Source organism: Ornithorhynchus anatinus, chromosome 19 (genome assembly GCF_004115215.2).
Source record: "Ornithorhynchus anatinus isolate Pmale09 chromosome 19, mOrnAna1.pri.v4, whole genome shotgun sequence".
NCBI lineage: Eukaryota > Metazoa > Chordata > Mammalia > Monotremata > Ornithorhynchidae > Ornithorhynchus > Ornithorhynchus anatinus.
This window is the reverse complement of record NC_041746.1, coordinates 7,217,946-7,238,718: the sequence shown is the minus strand read 5'-3', so window position 1 is coordinate 7,238,718 and position 20,773 is coordinate 7,217,946. Positions and strand designations below refer to the sequence as shown.

Genomic DNA, 20,773 nt, shown 5'->3' with positions numbered 1-20,773 from the left:
TGGACTCAAAATGTCCAAGCCAGACCTGTGGTTTTCCCTGAGGACATGGTGAGCCCACACAGCTTAAGCTACAGCAATATGCAAATCTAATCCAGGTACCCAATTTTTAAAATAATCTGCAACTGCTCTGCAGGAACACGTTCTGGGCCCAACAGACCTGTGTTGGTGTCAACGTGTGCTTTGTGAAGTCATTAGTACCAGCGTGAGCAAATCAGAATTTGGTTCCACACTTCTTCCATCCAGCATCACTGTCAGAAGTTGTTTTCTTAATAAAATTAAAATTATTCTGCAGCTCTAAGGTGAGCACTCATTTATTTTGGGCTTCACAGTCATTTATTTTTGGGGAAAAAGAACGTGCAGAATGAATAGAATGTATGCTCAGCTCCAGTCTCACATAGCTTCTCCCACTCCTCACATTCCCTGCTTTCTGCTTCAGTCCCTCCTCTCAACATCCCCTTGCCCAGTCAAGACTCCACTCACCTATTTGAGTCTTCTGGCATCTTTCTCTTTCTCTGGCAGTGATAGGGGCAAGGAGACAGAATAGGTGAAAGTGGAGTATGGAGGAGGAAAGAAGTTAGAGAGAAAAAGAGGGGAGGCAGAAGCTTGTGGGAGGGATGCTAAGAGGAAACCTTTGTGTCAGGCCTGGAACTCAGTTACACCTAGCCCCACCAGACACTTAGCTCTCTCAAGCTGAATCTGCCTCACTGCCTTCTCCCCTACCTAGCCAGGGTCCTTAAGACGGTTAGTATGGATCCTTACTTTCAGGAATGTCCTAGTGAAATAAGGACAGATACTTCCATCCAGCAGGGTGTCCTATTTAAACTTGAAGGGCAAATGTACAAGGATATATCAGAGGATCAAGCACTGTGCTCTTCAAGCCCTGACAGAAGAGATCCTCTCCATTTGGGTCTTTGCATCCTTCAATATCGATCTTCTGTCGATGTTGCTTTTGTTTCAGACATTGTTTAGAAGCCCGTTAGAATGATGTGTTAGTGCTAGTGTAAGATCAGTCTAGGAATCTTTAGTTCCTAGTGAAGCTTGTGCGATATGGTCATCGTTGCAATTCTGGGCACAATCAGTGTCATAATCAATAACCCGCCACTGCTTAAGCCACAAAAATGACAAGTCAGTGTTCTGCATTTTTGCTCAGGAAGAGAATGCATTAGAATGAGCCTTTCCTATTCCATCCGTTCCACCCTTGCCAAGGATTTCATTCCAAAGTGTTGAATCCCTTCTCATTCTGTTATCAAAACCACTCATCGACCATTGCACTGTCAGGGAGGCCTAGGTCAAATCCTCCTGAGCTCATCAGGAGCAGTGATGGGCCATTTGTACCAAATACCCCAGCTACTTGGCAGTTTGGTTAGCAAATGGTGCCCACCAATTCCAATTTGGAGCTCCCTAGGAGATAAATCATGATGTTTGCATTCCTCTGCTGTTTTTACTTTTCCAGGAGGAGGAAGAGACAGTGCTCCAAAACTCTCTGTCTCCTCCTCACTAAATTTCACCTCTTTAAGGCAATTCTGATGGTTGGGTTGCTTAAATTGGTGAATCATAATGGTATCTGACATAAGGCTATCCCTGAGGATCCTTTTATTCCAGGGTCCAAAATGTCAGTCAGTCATATTTATTGAGCACTTAGTGTGTTCAGAGCACTGTCCTAAGTGCTTAGAAGGGTACAATACAACATAAACAGACACATGACTCTGTTCATCTTTTGACCAGTTCATGGCTGGTGATATCCAAGCTTTACAACCCTACACCTGACGTTCCTAGGTCCTGGGAAGAAACTAGAATGGGATGTTTCATAATGGGGAGCGACTGCTGCATGTTCATTTATACAGTACTCAAGAGAACAGGACGTAGGTCTGACGGTAAGGAAACCAAGACAAATGTAAATTTTGTTCCACTCTGGCCTCCAGTCTCCACTGTGGGAATTATCCTTACCCATTCATTCATTCATTCAATTGCATTTATTTAGCACTTAATGTGTGCAAAACACTGTACTAAGTGCTTGGGAGAGAACAATATTAACAACAAACAGACACATTCCCTGCCCACAATAAGCTCACACCCCAGACCTATTCATCAAACACATTCATGTAAGCCCCTCCCTCTACACTCCTTAGAGTGGGTAGGGATTGTGTCTACCAATTCTGTTGTATTATATTCTCCCAAGTAATTAGTACAGTATTCTGCACACAGTATGTGCTCAATAAACACCGTTGATTGATGAGTTCATGATCATTATATCATGCCAGTGTTTCTGGTACGGGCATGAACCCAATCCATTGGGTAGGTCTCCTCTCTATAGAACATTTGGACACCCATGCAAGCCTGTAAATTGGAATATTTACTGGTTTAAACCCATCAATCAATGACTTTTATTGAGCACCTGTGTTCAGAGAACTGTACTAAGTGCTTGGGAAAGGATGATAGAGTTAGAAGTGATTCCCACCCTCAAGGAACTTACATTCTAAAATAGGAAAGACCACTGGGAGGGTATTGATTCTGAATTCCTCCATCTTCATCCCTAACAAATATATTGTATGGGACTCTTACAGCAGAGGAATGCCTCCAATCACATATAAGTCTTTCAAGTAACATGTTCACAAACATGGGTTAGATCTTACCTGCAGCAGAACCTTCTTCAAAAAACAAATAACGGCTCTATTTCGATTTGCCATGGACTGCATGAGTTATAAATATTACTCTGCTTTTCTAATCTGTTTCTCAATTATTTTAACTGAAGAAAGCCTAACTTCAATGTTGTTAGATCCACATACACCTTCAAACTGCCCTCCTGGAGGAGGTAACATCCAAAATACCACCTTCCCCTGAATGAGGTCCAACACCTATTTAATAATGTTGGTATTTGTTAAGTGCTATGTGCGGAACACTTTTCTAAGCGCTGGGGTAGATACAGGGTAATCAGGTTGTTCCACGTGAGTCTCACAGTCTTAGTCCCCATTTTACAGATGAGGTAACAGGCACAGAGAAGAGTGGCAGAGTCGGCATTCGAACCCATTACCTCTGACTCTCAAGCCTGGGCTCTTTCCACTGGGCCACGCTGCTTCTTCTTAGCACTAAATTTAGAAAAATGGAACACAGGTATTGTTAGTAATGTTTTTTCAAATTAGGGTGGGTATCTTATCAGTGGGTCCCCTTGAAACCCATCCCCAAGTAAGAAATGGGATCCAGAGGGATTCATTATCTTGCTCTCCTCCTGAAGGTCAGAGCTGTGAGGATACTATTTCCATCCAGATGCTATTTCTAGGCCTGGATCTCTATGTAAACCCATCCCAGAGTCAGAAACAGCCTTCAAATACTGCCTACATACTCATTTTTAAAAACAAAGAATGATGTTCAAATAAATAAGTTATGTTGCATACATCCACTTTTAAAAGACTATGGAATGATTAATGGAAAGACAGTTTTCTATTTGTTTGAAGAGAAACAAAGTGATGTTCATATACCAAGAGAGGAAGTCTGAACAGTGAGGAACTATTAAAAATAAATTTGTTTTAAAACAAACCTTTCAAGATTTTTTTAAACTGGTCTTCACCACAGATGGCATCACAAGTTGATTCATTTATTCACAGATACCATGCCTCATTAATCGAATACACCAAATATTTGCCATGAATTTACATTTCTGGACAAGATCACCCAGAACACATCCCCTGCTACTACTTTCAGATTGCTGCCCTTGTAATTTGACAAGTTTGCCCTTGTGGATAATGAGTAAGAAGATACGCTACCTGAGCAGATAAATAGACTGCAATGTCTCAGGCTTCCCATCCCATTAAAGGATATGCCTGGCTACTCTAGCCACAGATTCATGCTTACAATTGACTTTGTTAACGATACCAAACAAATATAATCTATATTTTCATGTTCAGTTGCTTGAGGGGCCATTCTTTTGGCCTTTGTGATGCTTGTTTATTCAGAAGCCAGCTGGGCACATAGGCATCAGGATTTCAAGAAGCTACCAGAGGAAAAAGAACTTCTTCAACCCTAAGGGAAACATTCAAGTTACAAGCAAATGCCTGTTGACAGGTTACCGTAGCAGCACCGAGAGCAATACATGATCCTGAAGAGTGTAACCAATTCATTACAAGTGTATTTTGGGCCAGCTTCAGTGCTGACTCCTATGCCTTTTGGACATTTTCTTAATGATCCTAATGCCAATATCAACTACAATCCTGCTTTTATTAAGGCAAAATCCAAAATAAATCCCTGCTTTGGGTTGTCAGTGAACTGAAACAAAGCCAGACTCACTTCTCGGTACAGTCACGTGGCTAAACCAAATAGAGGTCACAACTGAGAAACAACAGCTGCAATGGAAGGCCAGGTAGTTCTTTTCCCTGATGGTCTCTATAGTGTCAAGTGAACTGGAAGTTTGGTAGTTATCCAGTTAATGTGACTAATTCACACTCTAAAATGGATATTTTTAGCTCAAATGATCCAGTTTGAAGGTCTCTATTAATCACATTAACTGGATAATTGACAAATCCTAGATAACTAGACAGCACACATTGAGCTGTGGATATGAAAGGATATGGAGAAGGCAGTCTCCATTTTTTCATATTTCAGTAATTTACCAGAGTCTTTTTTTTTTTTGCTTGAATTATCAGGAGGAGAAAGAGACAGAAAAAGTTGAAGGATGCTGGGTGCTTCTTCCAAATATCCTATTGCTACTGTTGCCAGAATTTTGGGCCAGACAGATCAATGATCAGACCAATGATGCAGTTTCTTTACTTTCCTGTGTTCTTCATAAGCATCTTAACACTCCCCTTCATCATGTTTCTGGAGATTCACAGGCAGGAAGAATTGCGTTCTGTTGTTTTTTTTTAATTCAAAGTATAAATAATAAAAAAACATTGAAATCAATAAACCACAATGGGCTACATCATCACAGGGATGAATTATTTAGCCAAAAATTTCCCTTTTTTGTTAATTACCAACAAAGCTATTAATTTCTCCCCTAGTGTTTGAGGTGAGCAAACTGAAATCCTGTTTGGAAAAAAAGTGTTTGGGAAATAGTTTAGCCAAAAGCTGTCTCTGAAACATCTGGATCACCAGTAGTTGACTAGAATCAAACAATCATTGATATTTATTGAGCACATACTGCGTGATGGGCACTTGGGAAAGTAGGATACAACAGAGTTGTTGGCACAATACCTGCCTACAAGGCACTTACAGTTTGCAGGGAGAAACAGACATTAATATAAATTATGGAGGGGGAAATAGTAGAGCATAAGGATATTTACATAAGTCCTGTGGTGTTGGGGTGAGTGTCCAGACGTTCAAGGGGCACACAGCCAAGTGAATAGTTGATAGAGGGGAGGGCAGATAGCAGAAATAAGGGTTTAGTCAGAGAAGGCTTCTTGGAGGAGATGTGATTTTAGGAGAGTTTTAAAAGTGGGGAGAGTGTTGGACTGTCAGATGTGAAGCAGGAGGGAATTTCAGACCCTAAGGAAGATGTGGGCAAAGGGTCAGTGGTGGGATAGATGAGATCGAGGTACGGAGTACATTGGCATTAGGGTAGTGGAGTGTGCGAGCTGGCCTGTAATAGGAGATCAACGCGGTTGGAGCAACAAACCAGTTTAGCAGCATGTCCTAATGGAAAAAGCCGGGGCCTGGAAGTCAGAGGACCTGGGTTCTAATCCCAACTCTGCCACATACCTGATGTGTGACCTTGGGCAAGGCAATTAACTTATTTGGGCCTCAGTTCCCTCATCTGCAAAACTGGGATTCATTACCTATTCTCCCTCCTACTTAAACTAGGAGCCCCATTTAGGACCTGACGATCTTGTATGTACTCCAGCACTTAGTACAGTGCTTGACATATAGTGAGCACTTGACTAAAACCATTATTTTCATCATCATCATGAGCGATCAGGACTGCATATTGAAGGAATTTCCATCCACTTTCAGAGATAAATTTAGTCATGAGTTATATGCATAACAATTCAATGTGTTACAAATTCATATTTTGTGTTAAGCAGCACAGGTTATAGAAATATATAATATAAAATATGGCCTTTCTAGAAAATAAAAAATACATCATCAATACTATTCTGACCTCCAGAGGTTTACATTCTGAACACCTTATTTTATCCACCAGTATGAGTTACTTCAGATTCCTGGGCTATTTTAGGAATGGCATATAAAACATTAATTTCAAGACAATTAACATCTACTTCAGGACCCAAAAAAATCAGATCCAGGAGGGGAAAGGAAGCTGGTCGTAATTATTCACAACCTGGAAAATTAGGCTACCAAGATTACAGATTCCCAGAAGACTTAATCCTTTGGGGAAAGATTAGGGACATTAGGTGGTGCATCCTTAACCATCCGGATGGGTAGAAAGGGGGCAACCTCCCATGATTCCTTCACACATTCTCTATTGCCTTCCTCAGCCACTGAATGGACATGGAATCTGTCCAACCTGATTATCATGTATCTATCGCAGCACTTACTATAGTGCCTGACACATAGTAAGCACTTAACAAATACCATTAAAGAAAAAAAATACCAGCCACACAATGCCCAAGGAGTGACATCAGACACACAGTGTATTGTGATGATGGCGTGAGCACTTTTTTGTGGGAGTTGAAGTAAAGCCACCCAAACTTGGGTCATTTCTCTGAAGAACTCCACGATCCTCCCTTCACAGGCTTGCTCCAGGGCCTTGACTTCCCCACCAATTCCCTCTGATCATGGCATCATGTACAAGTCATAGAACTGTTGGCAAGACACAAGGCAGAGGGAGGCTGGATGCTTAAAATGCAGATTCTGGACTTAAAAGCATCCAGTGCCTTATCCATGCTGGATATGGAACAGTCCAGCTTAAAATCACTTGAATGGCCACCCTAGTCATTACTGTTTGAAGGCACTAGAACATGGTAGTACCACCGAGTCCAATCCTGCAGCACCGTAACCTGCTCTCCCTTGCCATGATCTCTGGGAGTTAGATGAGTTCTGCAGTTACAAATAGGATGGTGAAGCTCTTGACCTATGTTCTCTGCCTCCTGGATGTCTTGTAATAATAATAATAATAATAATAATGTTGGTATTTGTTAAGCGCTTACTATGTACCGAGCACTGTTCTAAGCGCTGGGGTAGACATAGGGGAATCAGGTTGTCCCACGTGGGGCTCACAGACTTAATTCCCATTTTACAGATGAGGGAACTGAGGCGCAGAGAAGTGAAGTGACTTGCCCACAGTCACACAGCCGACAAGTGGCAGAGCTGGGATTCGAACTCATGAGCCCTGACTCTTTCCACTGAGCCACGCTGCTTCACTATTCTTCCACTATTCTTGTTCTTCCACTATTTTTCCTCTGAAGCTCATTTTTACCTTTGAGAAAGGGGTATGTAAGGAAATGAAATCACAGATGAGCCCATTTGTATTGGTGTCACTGATTATTCCAGGAAAGGCTGCTGTAATACAGCAAGGAGACTAATGACTGGAAGGAACAGAGGTTGGGAGCCTGGATGGCTGGGAGATAATCCAATAAGAGTCCCAAGAATCAAAATCAAGTTATCAGATGTATGAAAGAGCACTCGACGTGTGAGACAAGTAAATCAACCGAGAAGTAGCAAGTCTCGAGGCAGTCTGGGATTTTGATCTCATACAAGCAAAGATCAAATCTATGCTCAGTCCCTTTCAGTGACACTCAACAACAGATTATACATTCCCACACAGAAACTGGAAGATTTCCCTGTTCTGGTGTGGTGAAAACCAGCCAGGATTGGCAGCCATACTGAACTCTTTCTGCTGCTGGAGTCATTGCTGAGAATCAAGATTATCTAAAGGGTCTTTCAATGGTTGTGACAAGGTGGCAGCCAGCGGAAGGAAATTCAAGTCTGGTTGACTGTGGGTCTGTTTACTGTCTGATCCATTAAGCTTCACATTTTGAGGAGCTGGGATTTGTGTCCTATTAGTATGAGCTCAGTAATCAACTGTCTTAATAATGTTGGTATTTGTTAAGCGCTTACTATGTGCAGAGCACTGTTCTAAGCGCTGGGGTAGACACAGGGGAATCAGGTTGTCCCACGTGGGGCTCACAGTCTTAATCCCCATTTTACAGATGAGGTAACTGAGGCGCAGAGAAGTTAAGTGACTTGCCCACAGTCACACAGCTGACAAATGGCCGAGCTGGGATTGTCTACTGTATGGCCTTGGGCAAGTCACTTCACTTCTCTGTGCCTCAGTTACCTAATCTGTCAAATGGGGATTGAGACTTTGAGCTCAACATGGGACAGGGACTGTGACCAGTCCAATTTACTTGTATTCACCCCAATGTTTAGTACAGTGTCAACACATAGCAAGCACTTAAATATCATAAAGAAAACAGTGACTGGAGTGGTTGTGTGTGTTTCCACAGTCCCAGCCACACTGGGCAGACACGAAGCTTGTGCCTTTCTATGTCACTGGGGCTGTTGCCTCTCTGGCGTCCCTTTCTCTCTTTCCATATGAAGCTTTTGCTCAAAGAGAGCTATACTTTCTTGATTGATGATAGCGCACCGTGCAGGTTTAGCCCCAGTAATCGATTCCCAGTTTTCAGCTGGGAAGCAGAATTGTCTGAGGCTTTTTTATCATGTACTAAAAGCGCTTCCTTTATCCTCTGTTTCCCATTCAGCTCTCCATACGGCAGCTATTTGGGTTTCCAGCTGCCGCTCATTCTCCTCACAGGACCCACCTAGGGCAGCTGTACTACGGTGAGCATAGTTTCGATGTAGTTACTGTCATCAATGAAAATCATGAGAGATGAATCACTGATCCAGTGTAGCATCCCAACCAGCCTCTGCCCACAGTCATAACTGTGTGAAACCAATCATAAGCTTCTGGTTTTTAAACTCTGCATGGTGCTTAGCACTGGTTGTTTTAAGCTGTTGTCCAAACTTCCTGCTAATGGCAGAACAGATATTTTCTCTTCTTTAATATCCTTCCAGGAAAGCAACCAACAACTCCTGGTGAAATGGATGAGAATGAAGATCCGTGATCTAATTACTTCAGTATAGTTACAATCAATGTCAATTGCCCCAAGGGGAGAATGCCCTCTATGGATCAAATTTTGGACACTTTGTACTTCTGACTCTCTCTTTCTCCAAGGCTACAATGAATTGATTTTCACACTGTACCATTCGAGAAAACGAATTTTCCTTCAGATGGAGAGAAATAATCACTGGCCATCAATGCCACTCCCTGGTGACTCAAGATAACCTCAGGCTGATCGCACCACACCCTCGTGGCGGTGATGACACATTCGATTGTCTGCCTATCAACTTTCAATGTGACTTGCCGTGCCTACCACGGTGACCACAGGTGATGGGAAATCAGGGTTTGATTCCAGAGAGCCTAAGAAATGATTACCACATCCAAGAAAGGTAGCAGGCATGCAATTTACCTTCTGACTTGGGAAGGTAGTGATGAAAAATAGCCAAACAGGACTCCTTTGAGGCCCTGTAAATGGAAAGAGTACATTTTAAATCTCCATCTGAAGAGAACTTTACTAAATTTTTGGAAGAGTATAATACAGTAGAGCTGGTAGATGTGATAATAATGATATTTGTTAAGCGCTTTCTATCTGTTCCCACAAGGAGTTCACAGTCTTCAGGAGGAGACAGACATTGACATAAATTACAGATAGGGAAAATAGTAGAGAATAAGAATATGTTCATGAGTGCTGTGGGGCTGGGATGGGTATCAAAGTGGCCAAATGGAGAGAACATGGCCCTGGGAGTCAGAGAACCTGGGTTCTAATCCCAAATCTGCCACTCTGCTGTGTGACCTTGGGAAAGTCACTTAACTTCCCTGTGCCTCAATGCACTATGTATTTAATTCCCACCTATGTACTTTCTCCCAGTGCTTAGAACAGTGAATTGCACAGAGCAAAGGCTTAAAAATACTATTACTACTATGGGAGGGAGCTTTCTAATGGGCAAAGCTGAAATTAATTTCTAAGGTGCTGTGTGCATTACATCCATTTTCATAATTGTCACCGGTTCATTCCGGTGCCTCTCAGTTTATGGGGCCTCTCCGTTTTATGAGCCAGACCTGTACTGAGGCCAATTACTTGGAGAGAGGCGTGACTAAACAGTTTGAGTGGATATCTGAATGTCAGAGACTCTGGGACCTCGCTCTAGCTTTGATCCTGACTCTTCCAGGGGCCAGCTATAAAATAGGGATATCGACATGAGAACAGAGGTGTGAAGTCACTGAGGGTCTGTCTGCAGAGTGATGTGCCGCTTGATAGCTGAGAGCTGTTAAAATTCAATGTTGGTGTCAACCTATAAAATGGACATACCCGAATTAAATTTTCATCTTCCTAAAGACAAGCATCTGGAATCCAATTTAAGCAAAGGCTGCTTATTCTTGGGCAAATGCATTAGGTGGTGATGAAAAAAGGAGATACTTCCAGTGACTTTGGCTCTTCTAGTTTTCCATGGAGCTGAGCAATGAAAATGATGAAGGCAAGGAAAGGGTAACTGCAGAACCCAGCACTTTTTAAGCTGAGCCCAAAATGCAATCAGCTAAAGTAAGATCAGGTGCATTAACTGCCTAGATGCTATGACAAAATGTTCTACGCCAGAGAAGAAACGTTCCTTCTTCTGCTGCAATCTGCAACTGATTTCCCTTGCCCTGCTTAGTTTGAACAGGGGCCACGGGACCCTTGAGGTTAAGCAACAGACTAGCCCACAAACTGCTGCACATAGGAAGCTCAACCTACTTTGGGTTGCTTGGTGACCTTGGGCAAAGTCATTCTGCCTCTTTGCTCTATCTTGCTCTTGTGTGAAAGGAAATTGGGCTAGCTTGCTCAGTCAGCAGAGTTGAGCAGGCCAGCAAGATTTTCCATCCTCTCGAAGCCCAGAGACATTGTCACTGGCCCTGGGGAAGAGGGGTGGTTGCCAAGGGGTTGGATATAAAAGAGTAGGGGAGGAGAGGAAGCATCACCAGCCCTGGATGCATGTATTGCAGGGGTCTGAACCCCCTCCATTCCTTCCACAGAGACGACTACCCCTCTATCACCAAATCAAGCAGAGATTCCAAGCTTCGGCAGCTCCAGTTGCCCTTCATTCAACCCTCAAGGAGGCCCAGCAGCCTCCGGCTGGGGACCTCCTCCCCTTCTCTCGTTGGTCTCCCCTCCCTCTCACTCTGCACTCCACCAACTCTGCATCCTATTCTTCAATGCTTGCCTTACTCTCACTCTGCACAATTCCTGCATCACTCCTTTTACTCTTATGACCTCCCTCTCTCCCTCCCATCTCATCGTTCTCCCCATCATATCACCTGAACTCTGGATGCTCTGTGCTCCTCTCGCTCAACAGTAGTAGAAAATAGTATTTACTAATCCCTTACTATGTGCAGAGCACTGTGCTAAGTCTTGGGAAAGAATACACAGGTACGACTCACATACGGTCCCTGGTCCTCAAGGGGCTCACAATCTAAGACTATGAGATGGGGAGAGTGAACAGGAGACAGACACATAAGGAGCGACGAAATAATAAAATAGTAAAACAACATGAAAGACAAGAATAAATACGCAACAGAAAAACAAAAATCTGTAGGGTGCTGTGGCCAGAGGGGCAGGATTTCAGGATCCTCGTTGGCTCAGGGTCCAAAGCACGTCCATAGTCACAGCAAAGGCTACCGCAGCCACTGATCTTTCAGAGATTTTGTGGAGGCCTGCCTCATTCTATAGGTGCTGTTCTCTTTCCAGCCTGGGTAGTGGAAAGTAGGACCAGATGGATCTCTTAAATGTCAAAGAGGCTTCTTCCCTTTCCAATTACTATCAGTTTAATGATCTCTCCCAACCACAGAATCAACAAGATTCCTCTTGGGGGTCAAGAGCTGCAGGAGACAGAGGGCAAGCGAAGTTGATTAGCATCAATTTGGGTGAATCACTAACCCCACAATCCCCACCCCTTCGGGAGAGGGTAGGCTAGCTGAGAAAGGGGAGGAGGCCAAGGCTCTGGGATTTTAAAGGAACTTCTGGAGTCATTCAGGCTGCCCTATTCCTTGCAATTTAAAGGGCAATAAGAGCTAGTACAGGCTGCCTTGGGAAGAACACCATCTTTATAATATCCCAAGGAGTGGCTATGTTGGCAATGGCAATAGGAGTGATTTAGGAAGTTGGCCAAGGGCCTTATGAACCTGAGGCCCTGGGTTTAAACCCTGTGAGCCCCTGAATTAATCCAACCTTACTGCCAGGGCTATAAACAGCGGAGCAAGAAGGTGCCAGGGCTCTGAATGGTGAAGCCTGCAGCTGCCAGGTCTATGAATGATAAACTTCAGATATTCCAGCCCCCAACACTGGTAAGGCCAGGGAGTCCCCCAACAGAGAAAAGGCATATGAAGGGGATACAGCAAGGGTCCCATGTGAGGTGGAGCCTTTCCTGGATAATTGACTTCATAGAGAGAAGGACTATCAATAGCATTACCTTTACACAGCAAAGGGGGCTACTTAAAATACATAATACTGTACCTACTTGTACTATCAATTAAATACTATCTTATGTAGAGAAGAGGTTCTTGTATCATAGGTGGGGTTCAGGAATTTAAAGACCTAATTCTTTTTTGGTTTACCAATTCTCTGAGATCTCATGGAAGATATTTAATCACTCTCCTATGCCTCAGTTATTTAGCTACATAACGGGAACAACAGAGGTATTTTCTGAGTGAGTGAAAAGTCCTGGGGATGTTGGAAGTAAGAGGGATTTTTTTTGGCATAACTAGAATGCTTTAGGGGTTGGCCAGCTTGGGGAAAGGGGCAAATGGGTAATCCAACAATCAATTATATTTTTTGAGTGCCTACTGTGCGAAGAGCACTTGGGAGAGTACAATATGAGTTGGTAGATATGTCCCTGTCCACAAGGAGATTACAGTCTAGAGCCATCTATTACACTCTAGTTAGAGAACAAACAATCATCCATTGTGGAATGTTTGGATATTCACCTGCCTGGATGTAAGCAGCTGGTTTCATTGTCCAGTTAATTTAATCTAAATTAAGAGGCCATTTATTGCATCCACTATGGGGGGTGGGTGTGTGTGTGGGTGTGTGTAATGTTGGAGGAGCACTAACTGCTGGAAAACATTAAATTCTTGTGGAGAGGGATTGTCTCTCCCAATTCTGAGGGCTCTCCCAAGAACTTGGTAATAATGGTCTGTGCAGAATAGGTGCTCAATAAATACCATTATTGAGTGGAAATATTGAGAATAATGAGGGCAGAGGTATCCATTTCATAGAGGCTATGGGACAATGATCTCCACAGTTTTTTGAACTGGACTTCCAGACTTGCTCATCCCAGGTCTCTGACAAGACCTGAGAGCTACACATCAGGGCTGAAAAGTCTGTCATCTTCTCAGGCCTCATCTCCCCACATACAATTCCTGCCCCTTTTGGCCCCATGCTAAAAAAGAAAATTTCGTACCTCTGAGTGAGGGAAGGCACTTCTTAAAAATGATTCATATTTCCCTCCTTTCATTACAGCATTTAGTGTTTCCCTCATACTCTGAGTACGCTCAATAAATCCTGAGGACCGACTAACATTCTGGCCTCACTCCAACAACTTGTCCCTCAAGGGCTCGATATAACCCACCTTCTTTCAGCTATTTATGCACCTTGGAGATCCTTGGTTTCACTGCCAACTAAATACACTCCAGTAACACTTTTTTCCCCCCATAAATCAGTGGCAAATACAGGGAATAAACAACTGCTTGGAAATTTAGGGGTTTACCAAAAAAGACAAGAGTGTCAAGAACTGTCCGCTAGTGAGGAACACATAAGACCACACTGGAGATAGTAAGGTAGTGATTCACAGGTGTGACTCATCCATGATATGTGTCATATCATGGCCATAAAACTTTGAAGTGCAGACATAGACTCAAGCTGACCTCGTCTCTGAGTACATGTATGTCTCATGCTATTTTCAGCAGAGTTGGGACTACTTAAAGCGCTTCTACAGGGGGAATGAATCATAGGCCAGACCGGAATTTTGGAATCAGGTTTCCCCTTCCTGACTTGATTTTCAAAGAAAAGCAGGCTTGGACCCAGTCAGCAGGGACTCTTGGGCTACCTGGGGCTCCAAGTGGTTGGACCCTCAGTCTTCCACAATTTAAATAACAATAATTGCAGTATTTGTTGAGCACCTGCTATGTGCCAAGCACTCTCCTAAGTGCTGGGGTAGATACAAGATAATCAGATCCCTCATGGCACTCCCAGTCTAAGAAGGAGGGAAAATAGGCATTAAAGTCCCATTTTTCAGCTCAGGGATCTGAGGAACAGAGAAGTTAAGTGACTTGCCCAAAGTCACATAGCAGACAACTGGCAGATCCGGGATTAGAACACAGGTCCTCTGATTATAAGGCCCATGTTCTTTCCTCTGGGCCTCAAACACAGCATCAGATCTTCTTCTGGTCCTCTGTGCAAGATCATAGTATCAGGATCTGATTTCTGCATCTCCCAATAAAGAATAGCTCAACAGTAGAAGAGACCCGAATGGCATGGACAGTCTATTCCACAATGTACACATACAGACTCTCCTTTACTCTGCAGTTGGTATATGTTATTGCTTCATCTGGCATTGTTTTTGATTTTCTTCCACAGAACCACTATCTTTCCAACAGTTTCCGCCTCAAAAAACCTATCCCATTCTTTACCGCTGCACATCTGATGGGTGTGTTTGGCACTGCTGTCTCTGAGCATCATCTGATACTGTGCTTCATGGAGTCCTTTAAAATAATTCTTCTGTCTTCCTTACTCACAAATTATCCCATTGGGGCTCATCATACTGCAGCTGCTCAAGTATCCTGTTGTCATTGATTCTCCTATGTCCTGCCTTAATGGAGTCATGTTACCATCAGCTACTAGCCTGGAATCACCTGGGAGTAATAATTCAGTCAAGCATTACCACTGTAGTGGGTGTTGGAGAGCACCTACAATTTGCCATTATCCATTCCAAAACTCGTTAGCCAGCATAGGCATCAATCAATCAGTACTTATTTATTGAGTGCCTACTGAGTGCAGAGAGTTGCACTAAGCTCTTGGGAGAGTATAATAGAGGTGAAAGACATGATTCCTCCCAAGATTTTGGTACAGTGCTTGGCACACAGTAAGCACACAATAAATACCATTGACTGATTGATTCCTGACCTCATGAAGCTTGCAATCTAATAGGAGAGACCACAGACATGAAATTATTTACAGTGAGAAGGTAAATTTGGAAAGATATGTGAATAAGTAACTACTTATAGAATAGAGAACTTAAATCAATATGTACAGAAGTGCTGTTAATGGCTGAGAGCTGAGGTGATAATTTGGAAGACGATCTGGGTAGAAGAAACCTAATCAGAGAAAGCTTCTTAGAGGAGGTGGGCTTCCCCGAAAGCTGTCTTCTCTGGAAACCTAGGGTACTCCTGGCTTGACTTTCAGCTCTTAGATGCTCATACATGTTGAGCAAAGTTCTCTTAGCCACCCTCCCCTCTGCATTGACTAGGCATTTTGGCTGTGTTCCCTTTAGCTTTCATTCGAGTCCTGTAGCACTCATGTCCATATCCCTTTAGCTCTATTTCCCCTATCTGTAATTTATCGTCGGCCTCCCCCTGTAGACTGTAAAATCCTTGGGGAAAGGAATCGTGACTATCACTTCATTGTATTGTACTTTTTCAAGCGCATAGTACAGTGCTCTGAACACATTAAGCACTCAATACCACTAACTGACTGAATCTCAATTGGACTCAGGCACCCCTGGGACCCAGGCAGGGAGAAGATGAGAGGTAGTGGGATGTCAGAGTGAGGGATGTGCAGAAGGAAGTAATCATTTCTAGTTAAGGGAAGAATCTTCTGTTAGTCTGAAGCCGACTTCCTCATTTAGAATCTACTTACTGGTGTGGGCTGGACTTGCAGGTGGAGGTTGGACTTCCTCTTTCCCAGAAGGAGGGAGAGCTAGAGATTTAAATGAGGGGAAGGAAGTTGCCTGCCCCATGTTCCATGCACATGGAGTGGTGAGGATACAAGAGGGAGTAGAGAAGCAGCATAGCCTAGTGGAAAGAGCACAGGCCTGGGAGCCAGAGGACACAGGTTCTAATCCCAGATTCACCACTTGTCCACTGTGTGACCTTGGGGAAAGTCACAACTTTTCTGGGCCTCAGTTACCTCATCTTTAAAATTGGGATTAAGACTGTGAGCCCCACGTGGGATGTGGACTGTGTCCAACCTGATTAGCTTGTATCTATCCCAGCTCTCAGTAGAGTGCTTAATGGATACCATAAAAAAAAAAGTACAGGAAGGGAACAAAAAGGGTGAACCATGTTTGTCCACCATCAGGGAGGCCAGTGGAGGAGTAAAGAGTAGAAGAGTCTAGCCTTCAAGTTTTTCCCATCAGTCCAAGGATTAAACAAGTGGAGTGTGTTTCACTTACTGTCATTTATTCATTACTTTGGCTGACAGAATCCTGATCTGAAAGTCCCTGTGAGGGCTAGTTTCTATCCCACATAAACACATGAATATCCTTTTCCAGGTTGCCTCTTGGCACTCTGATCTTTGCCAAGCCTCTGCTCAAAGATAGCAATCTTTCTCCTGGCTCCTTGATCTGCTAAGGTGACCTCCCAGCAGACTTCTGCACAAGAATTTCACTGTCTTTAAATCCTTTATTCTGCCCTCTCAGCTTACACATGCCCTTTCTGTTCACCAAGGAGTGCTAATCCTAAAATACCACCCATCAATTTATTGACGGCTTACTGGGTTTTGACTGAAGCGATTCACATATTGTGGGGTTTTGTTTGTTTGGTTTTTTTCTTTGGGGCTGATTTTCACTGCTGGCATCTCGGTTTACATCTCAGTTAAAGGTCAATGTATAAAGTTATCTTGAATTGAAAAAGGGATTTGAGTTCATTAAAACTTAAAGTCCTGCTCAAGGAAGCCATCTGCTGGGTCATTTTTACACTGCATTTATCCACTCCGTTAAAGGGAGACAGATTCTCTGCATTTTTTACTCTTTTTAAATATAAGATTTAATCACGTGTTTTACAAACCTTGGATTGAAAAAATGGCAGTTATAAAACGATTTGTGAAGTCTGTAAAATAGGAGTACATGGTAATTGGTAGCTCTATTGGGTAGGCATGGGCAATCTCAAGAAAATGCTGCGGCATGCCCACCTTTCCCTCCAAAATGAGTAATAGTTTTCATGCCGCATAAAACTCATCTATTCACGTGATGGCGACGGGTCAATTCTGACTTGAATAGAATGCATTCGAAACTTCAAGAAAGCCTGTACAAATCCAAGACCCATAGCACAAGTGCCACACAATCCAAGCTGTATGGTTGAGGGAAAAAGTAAATTATTCTGCCAGTTCCAAATGAATGAGGAGAGGTGGAAAAGCCAACTCCGTGGTACTGAGCTGGGGGGTTTAATCTGGAGTTGGCGGTTATTGCTATATTATTGCCAGAGCTTTGGTTTCACCTCCCAGGGTAACGTACGCAAGGCTGTGACCATTTCCTAATGAAAAGAAATGAAGCCCAAGCCCAGTAATTCTAAGTGTAGGAATGTCTCCACTTGAACGCTGCAGGAGCAATTTGTACTATGAGACATTTCTGGCACCCAAGACGAGAATGCCTGGCAAACATCTCTCTTCCACAAACCTTTTGAACTAGTAATAGCTTTCTCTTGTTTGCTGCTTTGTGAACCGAGGGAAATCAAGTCGAGTGATGCACTTTAAACACAGAGAGCTTTTCAAGGGACAGCCGGGGAGAGAGAGGTAATTTTAAGATTTCTTGAAAATCTCATTGTCTGTGAACAGCCATCTTTCGGGTTCAAAAATGATTCTATGTAGAATGAGTATTTCTATCTATGGGTGTTGCATCCTTGGTCAGACCAATGTGTGATTCAACCACCCCTCCGTGTTATGTGGAGAGAAAGGATGTCTTTTAATGCACTGTTTTGTCCTCTCCCGGGCTTGGAACTCCCTCCCCTTGACAGACCACCACTATCCCCACCTTCAAAGTTTTATTAAAATCACATCTTCACCAAGAGGCCTTCCCCAATTAAGTCTTCATTCCCCTGTTCACTCTCCCTTCTGTGTCCCCTTTGCACTTGGATTTGTAACCTTTAAGCATTTGCTATTCACCACCTTCAGCCCCATAGCACTTAGGTTCACGTCCATAATTTAACATCTGCCTCCCCTTCTAAACTGTACGCTTCTTGTGTGCAGGGACTATGTTTTCCAACTATGTTGCATTGTACTCTTGCAAGCACATAGTACACTGCTCTGCATGCAGAAGGCGCTCAACAAAAACCATTGATTGTTACATTTCTTCCTCACCTTGACTGAAGCTGTTTTCATTTCAGTGGTTTTAATTGCACCATCTTCCCAAAACTTTTCTACAAATGCAATCATCCCATTTCTAATTCCAGGCAGCTGGCTAAGAATTGCCCACCAATCAATCAATGGTATTTATTAAGCACCTATGTACAGAGCACTGTATTAAGTGCTTGGGAGCACACAACACAACAGAATTAGCAGTCCCTGATATTTCCACTTGCACAAGGCTTTGTTCCATTGTATCTTTAAAGTATTAATTTTCCTGTCTCTTGTTTCCCCATATCATCTCACCACAAAGGAAACCGTTTCAGTATTCTGCTACCGACCAGTCCCCTCTAAAGAGAAGCTGGCTCCCTGGCTCTTCTGGCTTTGGGGATAGAGAGTGGCTGGCTTATCCTATTTAAAATAAAATTAAGGATTTGAGCTACTTTTATCCCTTCTCTCATTTCCAGTTCTTAAGCATCTACTTGGGTGATTTGGACTGAGGCTTTTACTCTTTCAACAGTCCCTCAGTAAGGCCAGGTCTACTCTGGCAATCATCTCAACTGAGGAAAAAAGAAACTATCCTCTGGCCTGCATTTACTGGTTATTTAGAAAAATTGTATCTTCTTGGCCTCAGATCTGTAGATAATTTAGTAGCATATACTTGGGTTTCACAAACAAAACGTCGGGAAAAGGGCCTATACACGTGCTCATACCACTGATTCTCCAGGGGCGATTTGCTGCAGACTGGATAGAATCCGAGCACTAAATGCTTCAGCGGTGAGTGATGGCTTCTCCATCTGCATCTATTTGCCTGTTACTTTAAACCTAAGATTAAAGGGGGACTCAGATCCCATGCACAGGGTTTACCCCCACAAGGTTAAATGTGGAACATCTCATCCATTAACTGGAGGCCCAGCCAGAACCCAAAGGCCTGGATTGAATCTCTGAGGTCCCAAAGAAGTGAGCAAAGACTATTAGCTGACTCTTTCAAGAAACAAATGAGTCACCTGTTGTCTACAGAATCTTGGGCCAAACAACTTTTCTATTCTAGAGTCAGGAGAGGGTTGGGGGGGGGGGGGGGGCGGTGTTTAAACCAGCAGCTGTTTGCCTCCAGCTGGGCCATGTTGGGAATCTCAGCCCAGGTTAAAGCCCTGAAAAGGAATCAGGCTGGATTCCAGTCTGCCCCGGGGAACCGAGTTTCTCCATCAAATGGAAAAACAGGCTGTTGATGTGCTCTGTGGAAAGCTCATTGTGCGAGCACACAGCTGGGATTAGCAACGGTGTCTAGCCACGCCATCCTGGCAAGTGAGCTCAACACTGCCGGCTGGGGAGAGGGCTGAGGGAGGGCTCGATGCTGCCAGTTGGGGGTTGGGGGGAGGGTGGGAGAGAGAGTCTGGGTTGCCAGTTGTTGGTAGGGAGGGGCAAGGGAAGGCAGCCCAAGAAGTTTGCTGTCAATGTCAGTCTGAATGGCAAACCTAAGCTCTTTGAAAGGGGTCATATGCATCGGGAAAAGAGGAAGTTTGTGTTGCCATTTTCTAGACTCTGGTTTAAACAGCCCCAGTGACAAAATAATCGAGGGTCTGTCTTGCACTTAGCCATTTCTGCTCACTTTACCTACAACATACCTGTTGATTCCTGACCTTCGAATCCTGATGTAATATGTTTCTATCCACTTGCACTTGTGCACCTCTGGGACTCAGGAATCAGATGTGGACAACACATTTGATCTCAAATTGCTATACAGGACGAAGCACCCTATGATCCTCTCTAGACTATAAGCTTGTTGTAGGCAGCGAATGTGTCTAATTATTATTATATTCTACTCTCTCAAGCGCTCAGTACAGTACTCTTATACTAAGTAAGAGCTCAATAAATGATTGAATATGCAGTAATGTACTTTTTTCTGAGTGTGAATGTGTGTGTGTGTGTGTATGTGTGTGTGTAGTCATACATCTGTAAATATGTGATCCTCCCTCATGTGGGGAATGGTTTTTAAATGTTGTGTCTTTGCCCATTGAGATCACAAATAGATGAATTAACCTACCTTTCAAACTAGAAAAGCAGCATGGTCTAGTAGAAAGAACACAGGCCAAGGAGCCAGTAGGACCTGGGTTCCAATTCCAGCTCCACCAGTTTGTCTGCGTGACTTGAGCAAGTCATTTCACTTCTCTTAGGCTCAGTTACTTCATCTGAAAAATGAAAATAAAAGACTCTGAACCCCATGTGGGATGTGGATGGTGTCCAATCTGATTATCTTGTATCAACCCCCGGTGCTTAGAATAGAGCCTAGCGCATAGCAAGCACTTGAATAGCATAAAAAAGTGATTTAAAAAAGAATTGGCACATACTATTACATTGGATTATATGGCCAACAGTTTCTTCCTAAGAACTCAGCACTCTGCACACAAGTATTTTAATAAATATCATTAACTGATGAAGCAATAGGACAAGTATGT

At 43.3% G+C, this 20,773-nt stretch overlaps 1 protein-coding gene across 1 annotated transcript in view; it reads right to left on the bottom strand.

The window, feature by feature from the left end:
* The window catches only part of DUSP10 (dual specificity phosphatase 10), a 133,048-nt gene extending 123,609 nt beyond the window's left edge, over positions 1-9,439 (bottom strand). Inside the window, exon 1 of the mRNA XM_007672379.4 lies at positions 9,420-9,439. The gene's annotated coding sequence lies outside the window, so the exon portion shown is untranslated. The remainder of the gene's footprint in view (positions 1-9,419) is intronic.
* Between the last annotated feature and the right edge of the window lie 11,334 nt (positions 9,440-20,773).